At 36.2% G+C, this 14,382-nt stretch overlaps 1 long non-coding RNA gene across 1 annotated transcript; it reads right to left on the bottom strand.

The window, feature by feature from the left end:
• Window positions 1-12,684: 12,684 nt before the first annotated feature.
• LOC145634632 (uncharacterized) lies at window positions 12,685-14,002 on the bottom strand. The gene is made up of 3 exons (XR_014113454.1): window positions 13,780-14,002; window positions 13,431-13,505; window positions 12,685-12,837 (listed from the first exon to the last, which is right to left on the bottom strand). It is a non-coding gene; the product is annotated as an uncharacterized LOC145634632 (long non-coding RNA).
• Between the last annotated feature and the right edge of the window lie 380 nt (window positions 14,003-14,382).

Here is a 14,382-nt window from a genome sequence, read left to right as displayed (position 1 = left end):
ATAAATCATAAAAATCTGATATTTTAACATAAAAATCAATTGATAAAAGATAAAATCAGAAATTATACCATGAAAACTAAACACCCACAGATCTAATAATTGAGAAGTATAAATCAAGAACTGATCGAAAAGAAAAGCCAAAAAATTCATACCAACTTATAAAAAACCAAAAAACGAATATATTTGCAATATTGAAATTCGAACACAAACGAGATTAATCTTCTTATACCTTTATGAATCTTAAGACTTCACATCTTCACAATCTGTTTTATAGCAGCAACACCTAATTTCAACGCATTAAGATCAAACGACGGCTATCTCTCTGGCTCCGCGCGGCTTCTCTGGCACGATCCTCGATGGCGTTGCAGCGGAGCATCATCAGTTAAAACTGATTCAACTATAGAGAAAGATGGAGAAGAGAAAAAGGTAGTACAAAAGTATTCATGATTTCATTTAGATTAAACCGCAATCAAATCTAATTTTTGATAAATTTGAGGGAAATAATTCAAATGATATGCATTTGTTTTGATTTTGAAACTGGAAAAAAAAAAAAAAAAAAAAAAAAAAAAAAAAACAAGTTTTCTGGCCTTGAGGAGAGGAGAGGTGAGGAGAGAGAAAGAGGAGAGGAGAGGGCGGCTGGTTGAGGAAAGGCATCATAGGGTTAGGTTATTATTTTATCTTTATTGTTTAAAATTATGCTAAAATCATATAGGTCGCCTAACTAAGAAAGGCGATGTATATCTAAAGTCACATGTTTTATATAAATATTAAAAAATCAAATAGAACGGTTAACTAATGTAGGCGCTCTATAGCTTTTAACATACAAAGCGCACATCTTACATAGGCGTTCGATAGAATTCTAGAGATCGCCTAACTAACTTGACCGCTCTCTATTGTGCGTTATGTATTCCCTATTTTGTGGTAGTGATCGGATGGAGTTCGGGTCGAGTCTGTTCGGGTCGGATATGTTCGGGTTAAAATTATTCTTTTAATTCAGATCGAGTCAGGTTAGGTCAGATTCGGGTCATGGTCTATCGAGTCCGGGTCGAATATGGGTCAGTTCAACTCCAGATCGGTTCATGTTCGGTTCGGATAAATTTGGATCGGGTTCAAAACGGGTTTAACCGGGTTAATTTCGGGTCGGATGAATTTGGGTCGAGTTGATTTGGGTTTGGGTAATTTCGAATGGATTAAGATAAGGTTGATCTGTTGATTCATTAATTGGTCAATTTCAATTCAATTCCTTTCTGTATTTGGCTAGATATTAATCGAGCCAATAATAAGGTTTTTAAAGTAAGAGTTATTATTGAGTTTTTATCTTATTATTAGGTCAATATAGCATCAACTAAAATTTGTTGCTATTCACCAAAAATTCGTTGCCAACTCTATTTAGCAACAAGTTGGAAACAAAAATTTGTTGTTGCTAAAAGGCTTGTTGCCATGTGATTTTGGCTACCAGTTGCAAAGCAATTTTGTTGCAATATTGCATCAATTTAAATATAGTTTCCATGATTGTTGTTGTTTTTGGTGCATTCGTTGCCAACTTTGGCAACAGATTACCATTGGTCGTTGCTAAAATTAGCAACAGAATCTTAATGTTAGTTCCTAAAATATCAACAAATTATTAAAGTTGGTTCATAAAAATAGCAACAAATCATAATCATTGGTTGCTATATATCAACACTACGAGACAAAAACTCAATCCCTATTAGCAATTCGGTTTAACCCGATCTCGACCTTTACCAATCTAAAATCTCACTCGGGTCAGGTGAACTCGACTCGACTATGCTTGCATGTAAGGCTCTTTGAATCCCCAATCTCAAGAACCATAGTTGGTAGGAATCGAACTTGTGACCTCGATGTCACATGGTGAATCTCTTACCAACTATACCAAGTACTATTTGTTTACTTCGATGCATATATATAATTTATAATAAGTGAACGAAATATTAGAGACGGAATTGAAAATTTTGTCTCTAAATTAAGGACAAAATCAAAAATCCGTCTCTAAATTAGAGACGAAATTGAAATCCGTCTCTATTTGATGTCATTGTAGCAACAAATAATAAGAAGAGTGTCTTCAAATAATTTTATACATAATAGCAAAAAGTGGCCTACATAAAAATTAACAACAAAATGTAACACAACTTGTTTCCAATGGCAACAAATAAAAAAAATACATTATCATCTAGCAACAATAGTTTAGACAACTTGTTTCTAATGGCAACAATTTAAAAATTCATTGCCTTTGTTTGTTTCTAAATCAATACAAATAAAATATTTGTTTCCATAGTTTGTTACCATATGGAAACAAGAGAAACATATGATGCCATATAGTAACAACTAGTAAGACTTTTTTTTTAAACCAAAGGAACTTAATTAATTAGAAAAAGTCACAGTACAAAGCAAATGCCAAGTTCCTAACTTAGCCATGATAATCCAAAGGATCAGACTACTACTAGAAAACATAATAGAGATAATATCATAGTTCAAAAGGCTTCCTACAAATAACATTACAGGCATTAAACAGCAGATTCCATCGTACCATTTTAGCAGGCCACAAACCTCGGGCAGTAACCTCATCATAATCAAATACTGCCTGTAAGATCATCATCATACGCATCCCTAGTGATGTGTCCATTTTATATAGTATTTTACCCCCGTCCCTTGGTCATAATTAGTAGTGTTTTTGGCTCTTTAGAGCCACTTTTATTACTAATTGGTGTTTTCCAGTGTTTTCGTAGATTTGGTTGACTTTTGCAGGGATTTATGCTTTTGGAGTATTTTCCCGAGATATTTTGGAGCAATCACGAGCATTGGAGAAACACGACCAGATTTTATAGCCCAGGGCCGGTTAGAGCCATCGAACCGGTGATTAAGGGCTCGGTATAGGTGATACCGGGGCATTTGAACCGAGTATTCAAGACCCAAAGAGGAAACCCAGATTGGCCCGAAGAATTGGAGCCCAATCGAAGTCCAAATATTGGCCCAAATGAGCCGCCCGGCCAAAAAGGCTGGCGCCCGGAGGCGCGCCCGGCCGGGCGGGAGAAGCTTGGTCTGGCGCCCGGTGACGCGCCCGGCCGGGCGCGAGATTAGTACTGGAGTCAAAAAAAGGCGCGCCCGATCGGGCGGTGCCTCGCCCGATCGGGCGCGTGTTTTCTTAGTAGATGATTAACATAGTTTTAATTTGTTTTAGCTTAGGATTTTTGTACGGAGTATAAATACTCCTACGTAATACGATTTTTATCATCCTTCTCTCTTAGACTTTCTCTCTCTACTTAGTTTTCTCTCTCTTAATCTCTCTCTAAACCTTTGTTCTTATTTCTTTGATTAATTCCAGATTATTTTGGTAACGTTTCTCTTCCTTTAATCTTATTTATTTTTATTCCTTTCATCATGATTTATTTTATTACTTTGATTAGTTTAGTTTTTATTATGTGTGAGTAGTTTAATTTCTAGGGTTTATGGGGATCTAATAAATAATATGAAGGGGTAAATTATTGTTGTTGATTATCAATGCTAGATTAATTTCCTATTGATTGATTTAATGCTCTGTGACTAGATTAGGCCTATCTTTTATGCATGAGTTTGACAATATTGATTCAAGAATCGAGAGATGAGAATTAATGCTTAGGTCTAGTTTCAATAGGCAAGTTAATTTATAAATGGTTAAGTCAAGATTCGAGAGATGAGATTTAATACCGATAAATTAATTGTGTGATTGTAATAAGTAGCGAGAGCCCCTTTACAATCTGGTTAATTGATGCATTGATGATTGACTATTATTGATTGTTGGTATTGCATGATAATTTCTTATTGGATTGTTTTAATGTTTTACAATTGCGGCTTGTAAAAGTATAGCAATATTAAATTGATGAATCGAGCAGATGTTAATTTGATATTAAAGGCTATTTTCAATAAGGACTTAGATCTAGTAAATTGCGAGAGCCTGTTAGATCTATGTTGATTAATAAATTGCGAGAGCCTGTTAATCATGTTATTTATGCAATGTCAATTATTGATTACTATGTTTTACCCTGGAGTATTATCTATTGGCGAACCTATGACCTAGATCCTTTATATATTATTTTCTCCCTATTCCTACTCTTTTTAGTTTAGTTTCTTATTCAACTATAAATATTGGTTACTTAAATAGTTTAGATTATAATAATAAATTAGGAGTAAAAAGACTAGTTTCCCTGTGGAGATTGACCCTACTTCCCTATCTACGTTAGTTAGAGGACTTAGGAATTATTTTTTATTACGGGATACGACTTTACCCTGTCACCTAGCACATGAGGGTGGTTGATCAAAGAAATTGGCTCCAGATTTCAACTCCTTTCCAATCTATGCAAGGTAGTGAGCAACTCTATTGGCTTCTCTTGGGACGTAGTTGAAAGAAAATTTGCAGCCTTTAGCAAGTAAGGTCTGCATATCCCTTAGAATAGCAACAAAATCATGGGTTCCATTCTTCTCCACATCATCAATGGTAGATTTAAGAGAGAGAGCATCAGTTTCAATAACGACATTTGTAAGCCCCGCATCGACAGCCATTTGCATTCCACCATATATGGCCAATAGCTCAGCCTGTGCTGCACTTCCAGCTTTAGTCTGCCATGCTTTCCCAAAGAACCAATCTCCGTCACAAGTACGTGCCACTGCACTAGCCCTAGAGGTGTCTTTTCGCCTCCATTCCCAAGCACCGTCGGTGTTGATCTTGATGGTGTTTCCTTTCACCCTTTGCCACCTTGTTTCACGAATTAGAACAGTTGGAATCTTTCCTTTCCCCTGAAAAACATTAAGAATAATATCCAAATCCAGCTTATATCTGTTAAACAAGGTTAGAGGGTGGAAAATAGCAAGTTGGAAAACCGTGTAGTTCCTAGCTCTCCACGTATGCCAAAGAGCAACAGAAAAATCACCCTCCAATTATTGCTCATATTCATGTTATAATTCATCCAACCTTCCCAATTAATATTTCCCCTTATTCTTTTCATTTGTATTCTTCTGCTCTCTTACCTGCTTTCCTTCCTTTTTACCCTTATCATCTTTTTTAATATACTTTTTTCTTGGGGCCGCCAAAACCCACGGGCCATAGTCCTCTTTACTTGTTATCTGAAACCCTATGCTATTTTCTTTTTCTTTCTGCAACACCGTAGGAGTAGGGGGGGTTTCCTGGTGCTCCGAGCTTATCTCCATTTGCCCATCTGCAACCTTACTCAGTTCTATCCCTGTTGTGGTCTGAAGCACACTTTTACCATTTTTTAAATGGCACTTGTCTTTTGTATGTCCTATCCTACCACATTCAAAACAGAGTGTGTGGATTTTTTCAAACTCGATTTTTTGCCATGCTTTACCGACCCAAACTCTAGTGACTAATGGTTGTTCAAGATTGATTTCGACGCAAACACGCGTATATATGCATTTGCTGATTTTATCAGTGGAGTAATCCACCCGAATTGGTTTCCCCACCACCTCAGCTATGCTATACAGAGGTTCCTTATCGTAATATTCTACCGGAAGCTCTGAAAATCTGATTCAAACCGAAATATTCTTGAAACTTTCCGATGATGGTCTGAAATTTAGCTTCCATTTAGCCATCATTAAGTAGTGGTCAAAGATAAACTACGGCCCTCCAAAAAGGGCTTTCTCAAGATCATCTTGGATTGAAAAACGAAACAGGAACACTCCATTTTCCATCTCAATTACTTCAAGTCCCCCCCTTGGATTCCACATGCGTTGAACTCTCTAATTCATGAATTCTGCTCTGATTTTAATCCCTAGGCATTTCCCGATTAGAGTCAGATTCCATGGCCTTCTAAGCTCTTTTAGCTTTTCCTTCTGAAACTTTACTGCATTCGAATTAGTAGTTAAATCCTCATCTTCGTCATCCCATTCCTTAGATGCTACCATTATCTTTCTTGCTTCTTTGAACCACTGTGAGGAGTGAGTGACTGCCTCTCTAAATGATCCTGCCATCCTCTTCATTGGACCACTATCCTGTTTATCTTTTACAGAAGTTTCCCCTGCTTCCGTAGGAGTTACTCCTATCCTTTTATCCTGAGCTGAATCAGCTTGAGACACTGTTAGTTGGTCATCGATGTTGATCTCCATATCCTCGTTCAATTAGACAGTACTTGGAATATCCATGCCCAAATCAAGACGTGTGACTGATTTGTTAACTAAATCTATCTCCTGCGTAGACTCCATTTCAATTTCTAAAGAAGGAGTCATCTTCACCAAATAAAAACACAATGGGATGAGTAGAACGGACCTAATCTAAAAGATAATCCAGTAAGACTACACTAAATGCTGAGCATTGAAGGAACACTACTTGCCCCCTACTAGAAGTAAGCTCCTAGAGCTCCGAACACTATTGTGTTGAAGTTGTTCTCCGATGGCTAAGCCTCTAGAGAGAGAGTTTTTTTGTGTTTTCTGCATCATAACAACTAGTAAGACATTTTGTTTTAAAATAGCAACAAATCAAAAACATGTATCAATTAATTATTAAAAAAACTAAAGCATAAAACACCGCTTTTAATTAGGCAATGAAAAAAAATTATATTCGTTGCTATTTAGCAACATTTTAAAAATCTGTTGCTATACTTAGTTGCTAAAAAGCTTTTATTTTTGTAGTGTATATCAAGTCATTCATGTGTCATATTTTTTATCGAGTTGAAAGAAGAGGTTTTAATGTTCAAATATTACAAATTATTTGTAGGAAATTTTAGATGAGACGAATATAAAGCTTAGAAAGTAATTTTATATAAGGAAAAATAGAAAAGAAAAATCCAACCTATGCACTTTTTCCTTACAAAAATCCAACCTTCATTTTATTCCTAAAAAATCCAACTTTTATACCCCTCCTTCTCCCACTGTTCCATTACCTGTTGATGACCGATTTTTCTAAGTTATATGCCACGTGTCTTAAATTAATAGGTTAATTATTTTTTTAATTATTAAAAAGCAAAAATAATTAAAAGAAAAAGAAAAAAAAAAACCTTTTCCACCACCACCACCTCCACCACTTTCCCCTGCCACCACTCCCTCTCCCCCTCCCTCCCCTGTGTGCCCACCATCCACCGGGACCAACGCGCACACCACCAATACGCACAGCCCATTGAAACCTTCCCCTGCCACCAATACAAACGCCCAACCACCAACTCACACCACCACCACCTTCCCCTGCCACCAACACAAACGCCCAGCCACCAACTCCACAACCCATCCAACAACACACACGCCCAGCCACCAACTCCACCACCGAGCAACCAACAAAAACCCACACCTCGCAAACCGCCCAGCCGCCAAAAAAAATCAAAAAACCCCCCTTTCCGTCACTACACCTCCCCCTTTTCCTTCACGTCAGCCACCCACCGTTGATAACTTTAACCCCAAAACCCTCCCTATCTGAAACCTAGCCCCTAAAAACCTCCCTGATTAGCCTGAAACACAACCTAAAAAAACGCCCTTTTCCCCGAACGACCACCACTTGCCCATCCCACCCTTCGCAAGCCCCATGGAGCCGAGGGTGAGAGAGAGATAGAGAGGGAGAATGAGAGTGAGCGAGGGGAGGAGAGGTGAAACGACGGTGATGAGTGGTGGTGGCGGAGGTGTGAGAGGAGAGATAAAGAATAGGAGTGAGAAGGGAAAATGAGAGAATAAAAAAAATTTAACATGTTTATCAGGTCATAGGTAAAATGGACCTGTTAGAGAAGGGTGGTATAAAAGTTGGATTTTTGAGGAATAAAATGAAGGTTGGATTTTTTTTTTCCATTTTTCCTTTATATAATTGGTATATACATGAAGTAAACTTATTATCGCGGATTATTTCTTTGTAGTAAAAACGTTAACTTATTAATAAGGGATTAGTAAATATAGTACTCCCTCCGTATCTTAATGATGTTCCTGTTTACGTAAATCGATCCAAAATTTTTACTTATCTTTGACCGCAAATATCTTCAGTATCACATTAGCAAAAATTATAAAGCTAGATATTAATAACATACTCATCAAGACGAATCAAACTAGATTCCACATGACTATATTTATTCTTATAGATTGAGAGAAATTTAAAAGATTCTCTCTTATTTTTAAATAGTCCAAGATTCCAAAAATAACATTATTTTGGAACGGATGGAGTAGTATAAGAACTTGAATAAAAAGGTCAATAATTAATTATGGTCGGGTTAAATTCGGATCGGGTAAAAATGAAATCGAGTTAAAATTGGGTTGGGTAAATATAAGTTTGGGTCAAAATAAATCGGATTAAATCGGTTATTTTCCGATTCAATTTCGACCGGGTTGAGTTCGGGTCGAATCAAATCGGTTTGGTTTGAGTTCAGGTTGATTCAAATCGAATTCGGGTTTAGTTCAGATTGGATCAAATCGATGTCGGGTTAAATTCAGATAGGGTCAAGTTTAGATTCGAGTTGACTTTAGTTCGATTACAGATTGCGTTTGGATCTTGAATTTCTCGGATCAAATCGGATAGGTTATAGTTTGAAACAGATAGTTTTTTTCGGGTCGGTTCAAAATTTGATTTTGACCCCTCTTAACTTTAAGGTTAAAGATTTCGTGACCTTTTCCCATATACTCTTAAACGGTCTTGCTAGTTTGGAGTTTGGAGTGAATTTACCTTTGTAAATTGCGAGGTTCTAGAATTGCATACCCTTACGAATTCACTTAAGGGCTATTTTTCTCGAATGAGCTTTCATTCTAAGAGTAGTGTTTTAGTTTTTGTTATCATTTATTTGAGGGAAATTTGTCTAGAATTACCATAAAGATAGGGTCATTTGTGAACAACTACCCATTTATTTTATTTGTTTAAATTTACCCAGAAGTTACAAAAAGTTGGGTAGCACTACCCATTAACGTTTTCCGTCCAATTAAAACGTTATTGGTCCCACTTTTTCACTTTTTTCACTTCATTAACTCCCCTAATTACCTTATCTCTCCTCCCTAATTAACTTCCCCTCCATTCTCAGTCAAAAAATCTAAGAGAACATACTCAATAAATTGAGCACAAATTCTTAATTATTCAAGTGATGTTTCACACTTTCCTTTTAATCTATTGTTTACTATATTTGTTTAACAAGTTTTAATTGAACGCAATTAACATAATTAAGGTGTAAATTAGTGATTCGGATTAGGGTTTATGGGTTCAAATAAATTTGGGGGTTTTGATTTCTAGGGTTTAGGGGTTCAATTGAGTTCTAGGTTTCGGTTACTTTAACTTTGAGATTGAATTTAATTTTATTTTAATTATTAATTGGCCATTGTAATTAGTAGGATGTATAATTAGCCATTGTAATTAGTAGGATATCTAAATTTGGGGGTTTTGATTTCTAGGGTTTAGGGGAAGTTAAGTAGAGAGGATGAGAGAAGGTAATTAGAGGAGTTAATTAAGTAGGAAAAGTGAAAAAGTGGACCCCATTAACGTTTTTTGGGCGGAAAACGGTAATGGATAGTGATATCCAAACTTTTCTTAACTTCTGGGTAGTTGTTCACAAATGACCTTATCTTAGGGTAATTCTAGACAAAATTTCCTTTATTTGAACTTATTTGAAGCTATCAAATCTTATCTAAACATAAGAATGTCATAAACCGAATGTAAACTCCTTTAAATAGGTTATGGCAGTTTACACATAAGTGTGTAACATTCCTAATTTATGGTAAACATTTTTTTGGGTGCAAAATAGGGTCAAACCCAAAAAGAAAAATACAAAAACTAACTAACAATCGAGGCGAAGTCACCCCAACTATGTCCTCCCCGAGTAGGTTCTTTATTTCAATTAGAAGATCATCAAAATAAAGCACCCTTTTTTCAAGAACGCTCCAACTTTGTGCTCCCAAAGTACTGGAATAGGAAGTCCATAGGTTGGCTAATTGATATGGGAGGAAGCTCGAAGCTCCTCTAACGGCAGAAAAATGGGTTTAATGAGAGAAATTAGAGAGAGAATTTGGGGAAGAAGAGAGTTTGTTATTAATTGCATAACTAACTCACAATTATTACATGACTCTTATAGTTGAATACACGTCATCATTCCACTAACAAACCAACACTCAGCTAATAACAAATAAAATTAACTAAAAAATCCCGCCAAAACAATTAGCTAAAGTTCCCGCATCATAGCTTTCCCCCTTTTAAAAGACTTGTCCTCAAGTCTAAGCAATTACAAAGTCAGGTTACTTCTTCTTAAAGTGTTCAGCGGGCTCCCAAGTGGCCTCAAAAGCAGGAAAGCCTTCCCATTTAACCAAATAGTGTACCTGAGCTTGATTATGAAACTCACCATTTTCCTGTCCAAAGTTGCAGCAGGCTGAATTCTATCAGAACCAATTTCAAACCCTTAAAACACATGAGGGATATGAGAGACCAAAGGCAGTTTTCCTTGAAAAATCTTGAGCTGAGATACATGAAACACATCATGTAGGCTTCTACTGGCAATTTCAACTTGTAAGCCACTTTACCAATCATAGCAGCTACCTGAAATTGCCCATAGAATTGATAAGACAACTTTTGATTGCTCCTTTTATGTACTGAGTGCTGCCTATAAGATTGGAGTTTCAACCAAACCCAATCACCTACTTGAAATGACCTTTCAGACCTATGCTTGTCAGCCTGACTTTTCATCCTGCTCTAAGCTCTCTCCAAATAGAACTTCAAATCTGCAATCATCCTTTCCCTTCTTTGAAAGATTCTATCTAGCTCATCATTCTTAACCTCACCAACCAAATATGGAAAATGTAAAGGTGGGGGTTGGTTGTAAACAACCTTATAGGGAGTCAATTGTATAGCAGTATGAAAATGGGTATTGTACCACCATTTTGCTAGAGACAACCATTTATGCCATTCCTGGGTTGATCTCATGTCATGCACCTAAGTTATGCTTCCAAGCACCTATTGACCACCTCTTTTTGACCATCAGTCTGAGGATGATAAGCAGTAGACAAAAGTAGCTCAGTCCCATGTAGAGTGAATAACCCCTTCCAGAACTGACTTAAGAACACAAAGTCCTTGTCACTGACTATAGATTTTGGCCACCCATGTAGCTTAAATACATTATCCAAGTAACATTGAGCTACTTGTAGTGCAGTAAAAGGATGAGATAATGCCATGAAATGAGCATATTTGCTCAACCTGTCCACCACCACAAATATCACCTCTTTCCTAGCTGATTTAGGAAGTCTTGTGATAAAATCTATAGAAATGTCAAGCCAAACCTCCTAAGGAATAGGAAGAGGATGTAAATGACCAGGATATGCTGAAGTATCATACTTAGCAGCCTGACACACTGTGCACTTCCTCACAAATGCACCGACATCTCTTGTGAGTTCCCTCTAGTAGAACAACCTTTTAACCCTTCTCAAGGTCAACTCCCTTCTACCATGACCACTCTATGGGGATTCATGATGACAAGAAAAAATTTTATTCCTCATTTGGTCATCGGGACCCACTAAAATTTTGCCCTTTCTTCTTAAGAGAGTGTCATCCCACTGGAATCCTGCAACCAAGTTTCCAGATGGCAAAGCTTGCATGATTGCAGCATAATTGTCATCTAACTGGTACTAGCAGCAATTAAGGTTCCCAAATTGGAATCTAATACTGTAACTGCCATACATAGAATCTCAGAACCTTAAAGCCTATATAAGGCATCAGCTACCATATTTTCCCTCCCACATTTGTACTGTATCTCATAATAAAAGCCATTTAGATTTGATAACCAGAACTGCTGAAATATAGTAGAAATCTTCTGCTACAATAGCCATTTTAAACTTTTCTTATCTGTCTTGATAACAAAATGCCCCCATACAAGATATTGTTCCCATTTCTGGACAGCAAAGACTATAGCCAACAATTCCTTATCATACATAGAAAGCTAATTCTTCCACTTTAGACCCAATGCCCTGCTGATATATGCTAATGGGTGCCCTCTTGCATTAATATATTCCCTATACCAATCTTAGATGCATCAGTCTCCAAGATAAATTGCTTGCCAAAATCTATAATGGTCAAAACTGGTGCTGAAATCAAGGCAGACTTAAGCAATTCAAAGGCTTGTTGTGCTTCATCATTCTAATTACAACCATTCTTCTTTAGCTGATTTGCCAAAGGTTTACTTATCACTGCATATCCCTTTACAAACTTCCTATAATAACATGTCAAGCCTAGGAAGCTTCTAAGTTCTTTTACATTAGATGGAACTGGCCAACTACTGACTGCAGCAACCTTCTTGGGATCAGTCTCCACACCAAACTCAATAATATAGTGACCCAAATACTCCACCTTATTTGTTTCAAAAATACATTTGCTTTCCTTCACAAACATGTAGTTATCTTTCATCAGAGCAAACACCTTATCTAGATGTTGCCAGTGGTTCTGCAAGGATCTGCTATAAACTAGTATGTCATAAAAAAATACTAACACACACTTCCTTAAAAGTGGCCTAAACACATGGTTCATCCACCCTTGAAAAGAAGTAGGGGCATAAGTCAGACCAAAAGTGTAACACCCCGACCTCTAATTCAGTTATTAAGATAATCTTAGCAGCGGAATTAACCTAACACGGTCGGGACGTCACTGCCGTAAATCCCTCACGAGACTTACAAGGAAACAAACATACTTAATTAACAAACTTGATTTATAAAACATAGTAATCTATTTATAACAAACATTTTTCTTAATTTTTATAATAGAAAATCCTATCTTATCTCAAACTTTACTAAGTAGCTTAGTCTTACTATTCAAATTAAACAACTTAAAACTATAACTACTATTAAGTGATAACTGAAAGTAAAATCCTCGCTACTACTCGTCTCCATCATCCCCAGCAGTACCTAAAACATAAAAACATAAAAACGGGTGAGCCGAAGACTCAGTAACGAACTACTCTAGTAGTGTAACATCATTTTAATTCATTTTAGTTAACAAAACAGGGAGAATGGAATATTTTAAAACATTTAATAAAATTCATATAATGATATATATATAACGTTCATATTAACATGCTAGTCGCTGGCAAGTATGACATGGCGGAACGTCTTCCGCGATGGGCCGGTGCCCATAACATAGAGAAGATGCTCGACATAGTTGGGCTAATGCCCCATGGGTACATGCATGACCGAGAAGTAACCTGTAAACATATACTGCCAGACAGACTAGGTCTTTCACTGTTATTTATCATGTTGTGTAACTTTTACATAAGTCATTCATAGATTCATGACATACTTTCGTAAGATCCAAATATTAATAAAAAAAACGTTTATCAATAAAATCATTCATATAAATCATTAAACTGAAGTACATTAATAAACACGTTCATCATCCCGCAAGTCATTAAATCCAGAGATATAATTAACTTTCAAAAATGACATCATGCTTTTATAAACACATTTCGAAGGGAATTGCGGGTACTAGCAATAGTCGTTACCTCGATTTACAGTATGATAACCTTCCTGTTAGCCTTTATTCTATCGTTCTCACTGAGCTCCGAGGTCCGATTCTTCTTAAAAAAAAAAAAAACTATTGCATTAGTTGGGAAAATGATTAAACTATACTCTTTAATTATATTAGTATAAAATCAATAAATTTATTTCTAAATACAAGTAATACCATACGTAGCTTTATGACTCAAAGAAGTCATAGTTTTTCTACTAAATTATTAACTAAAGTACAAGAATTACTTTCAAAACAAATTAGTTATTTTTATATCACAAGAAATAAAACAAGATTTCTTTTCAAAGAACACTTATGAACATCATAAACAATACTGCTTTTACCTTGGGCTTAGTATAATATGAAGGCAACAGTCTCAATGGATCTTAAAAGATCATTTCCATTAGTTTTGACAAGAACATGGTCATGAAAGAAGAAGAGGCTATCTAGGAAAATATAGTATATGCTTTATGGTGACAAGGTTTTAGAGCGATGGAGATGTTGGCTTGGATTAGTGGCGGTGATCGACCCAAGTAGACGGTTGGTTTTTTTTTCTTTAAGGAGTGTATTCATCGTTCATTCGTTGCTAGTAGTTCAATATATATATATATAAAGAAAAGGGAGGAGATAAACTTTTGCACATGAATTGATGATAAGCATAACATGAATAGCAAATAGGAAGGAAGAACTCTTTGACTAACTTCCATTGCTTAACCGTGAAGAATAACAATGAAGAGGTGGGTTTTGTCTTCTTATTGCTAGAACATTAAGAAAAGGGATGATCAAATTTCTATTGTGATAATCATGGGGTTATGAGCAACTAATTATATAAAGAAGCAAAATTAAACTTTGTACCATCAAATTCTTAACCGTGAAGGTGGTAATTGAAGAGGTGGAATTTGTCTTCTTGTTCCCTTTTATACCTTAACCTTGAGGGAGTAGGATAA

This window comes from Chenopodium album, chromosome 6 (genome assembly GCF_948465745.1).
Source record: "Chenopodium album chromosome 6, dcCheAlbu1.1, whole genome shotgun sequence".
NCBI classification, from domain to species: domain Eukaryota; kingdom Viridiplantae; phylum Streptophyta; class Magnoliopsida; order Caryophyllales; family Amaranthaceae; genus Chenopodium; species Chenopodium album.
The sequence above is the reverse complement of the archived record's forward strand: the minus strand, read 5'-3'. Positions and strand labels throughout refer to the sequence as shown.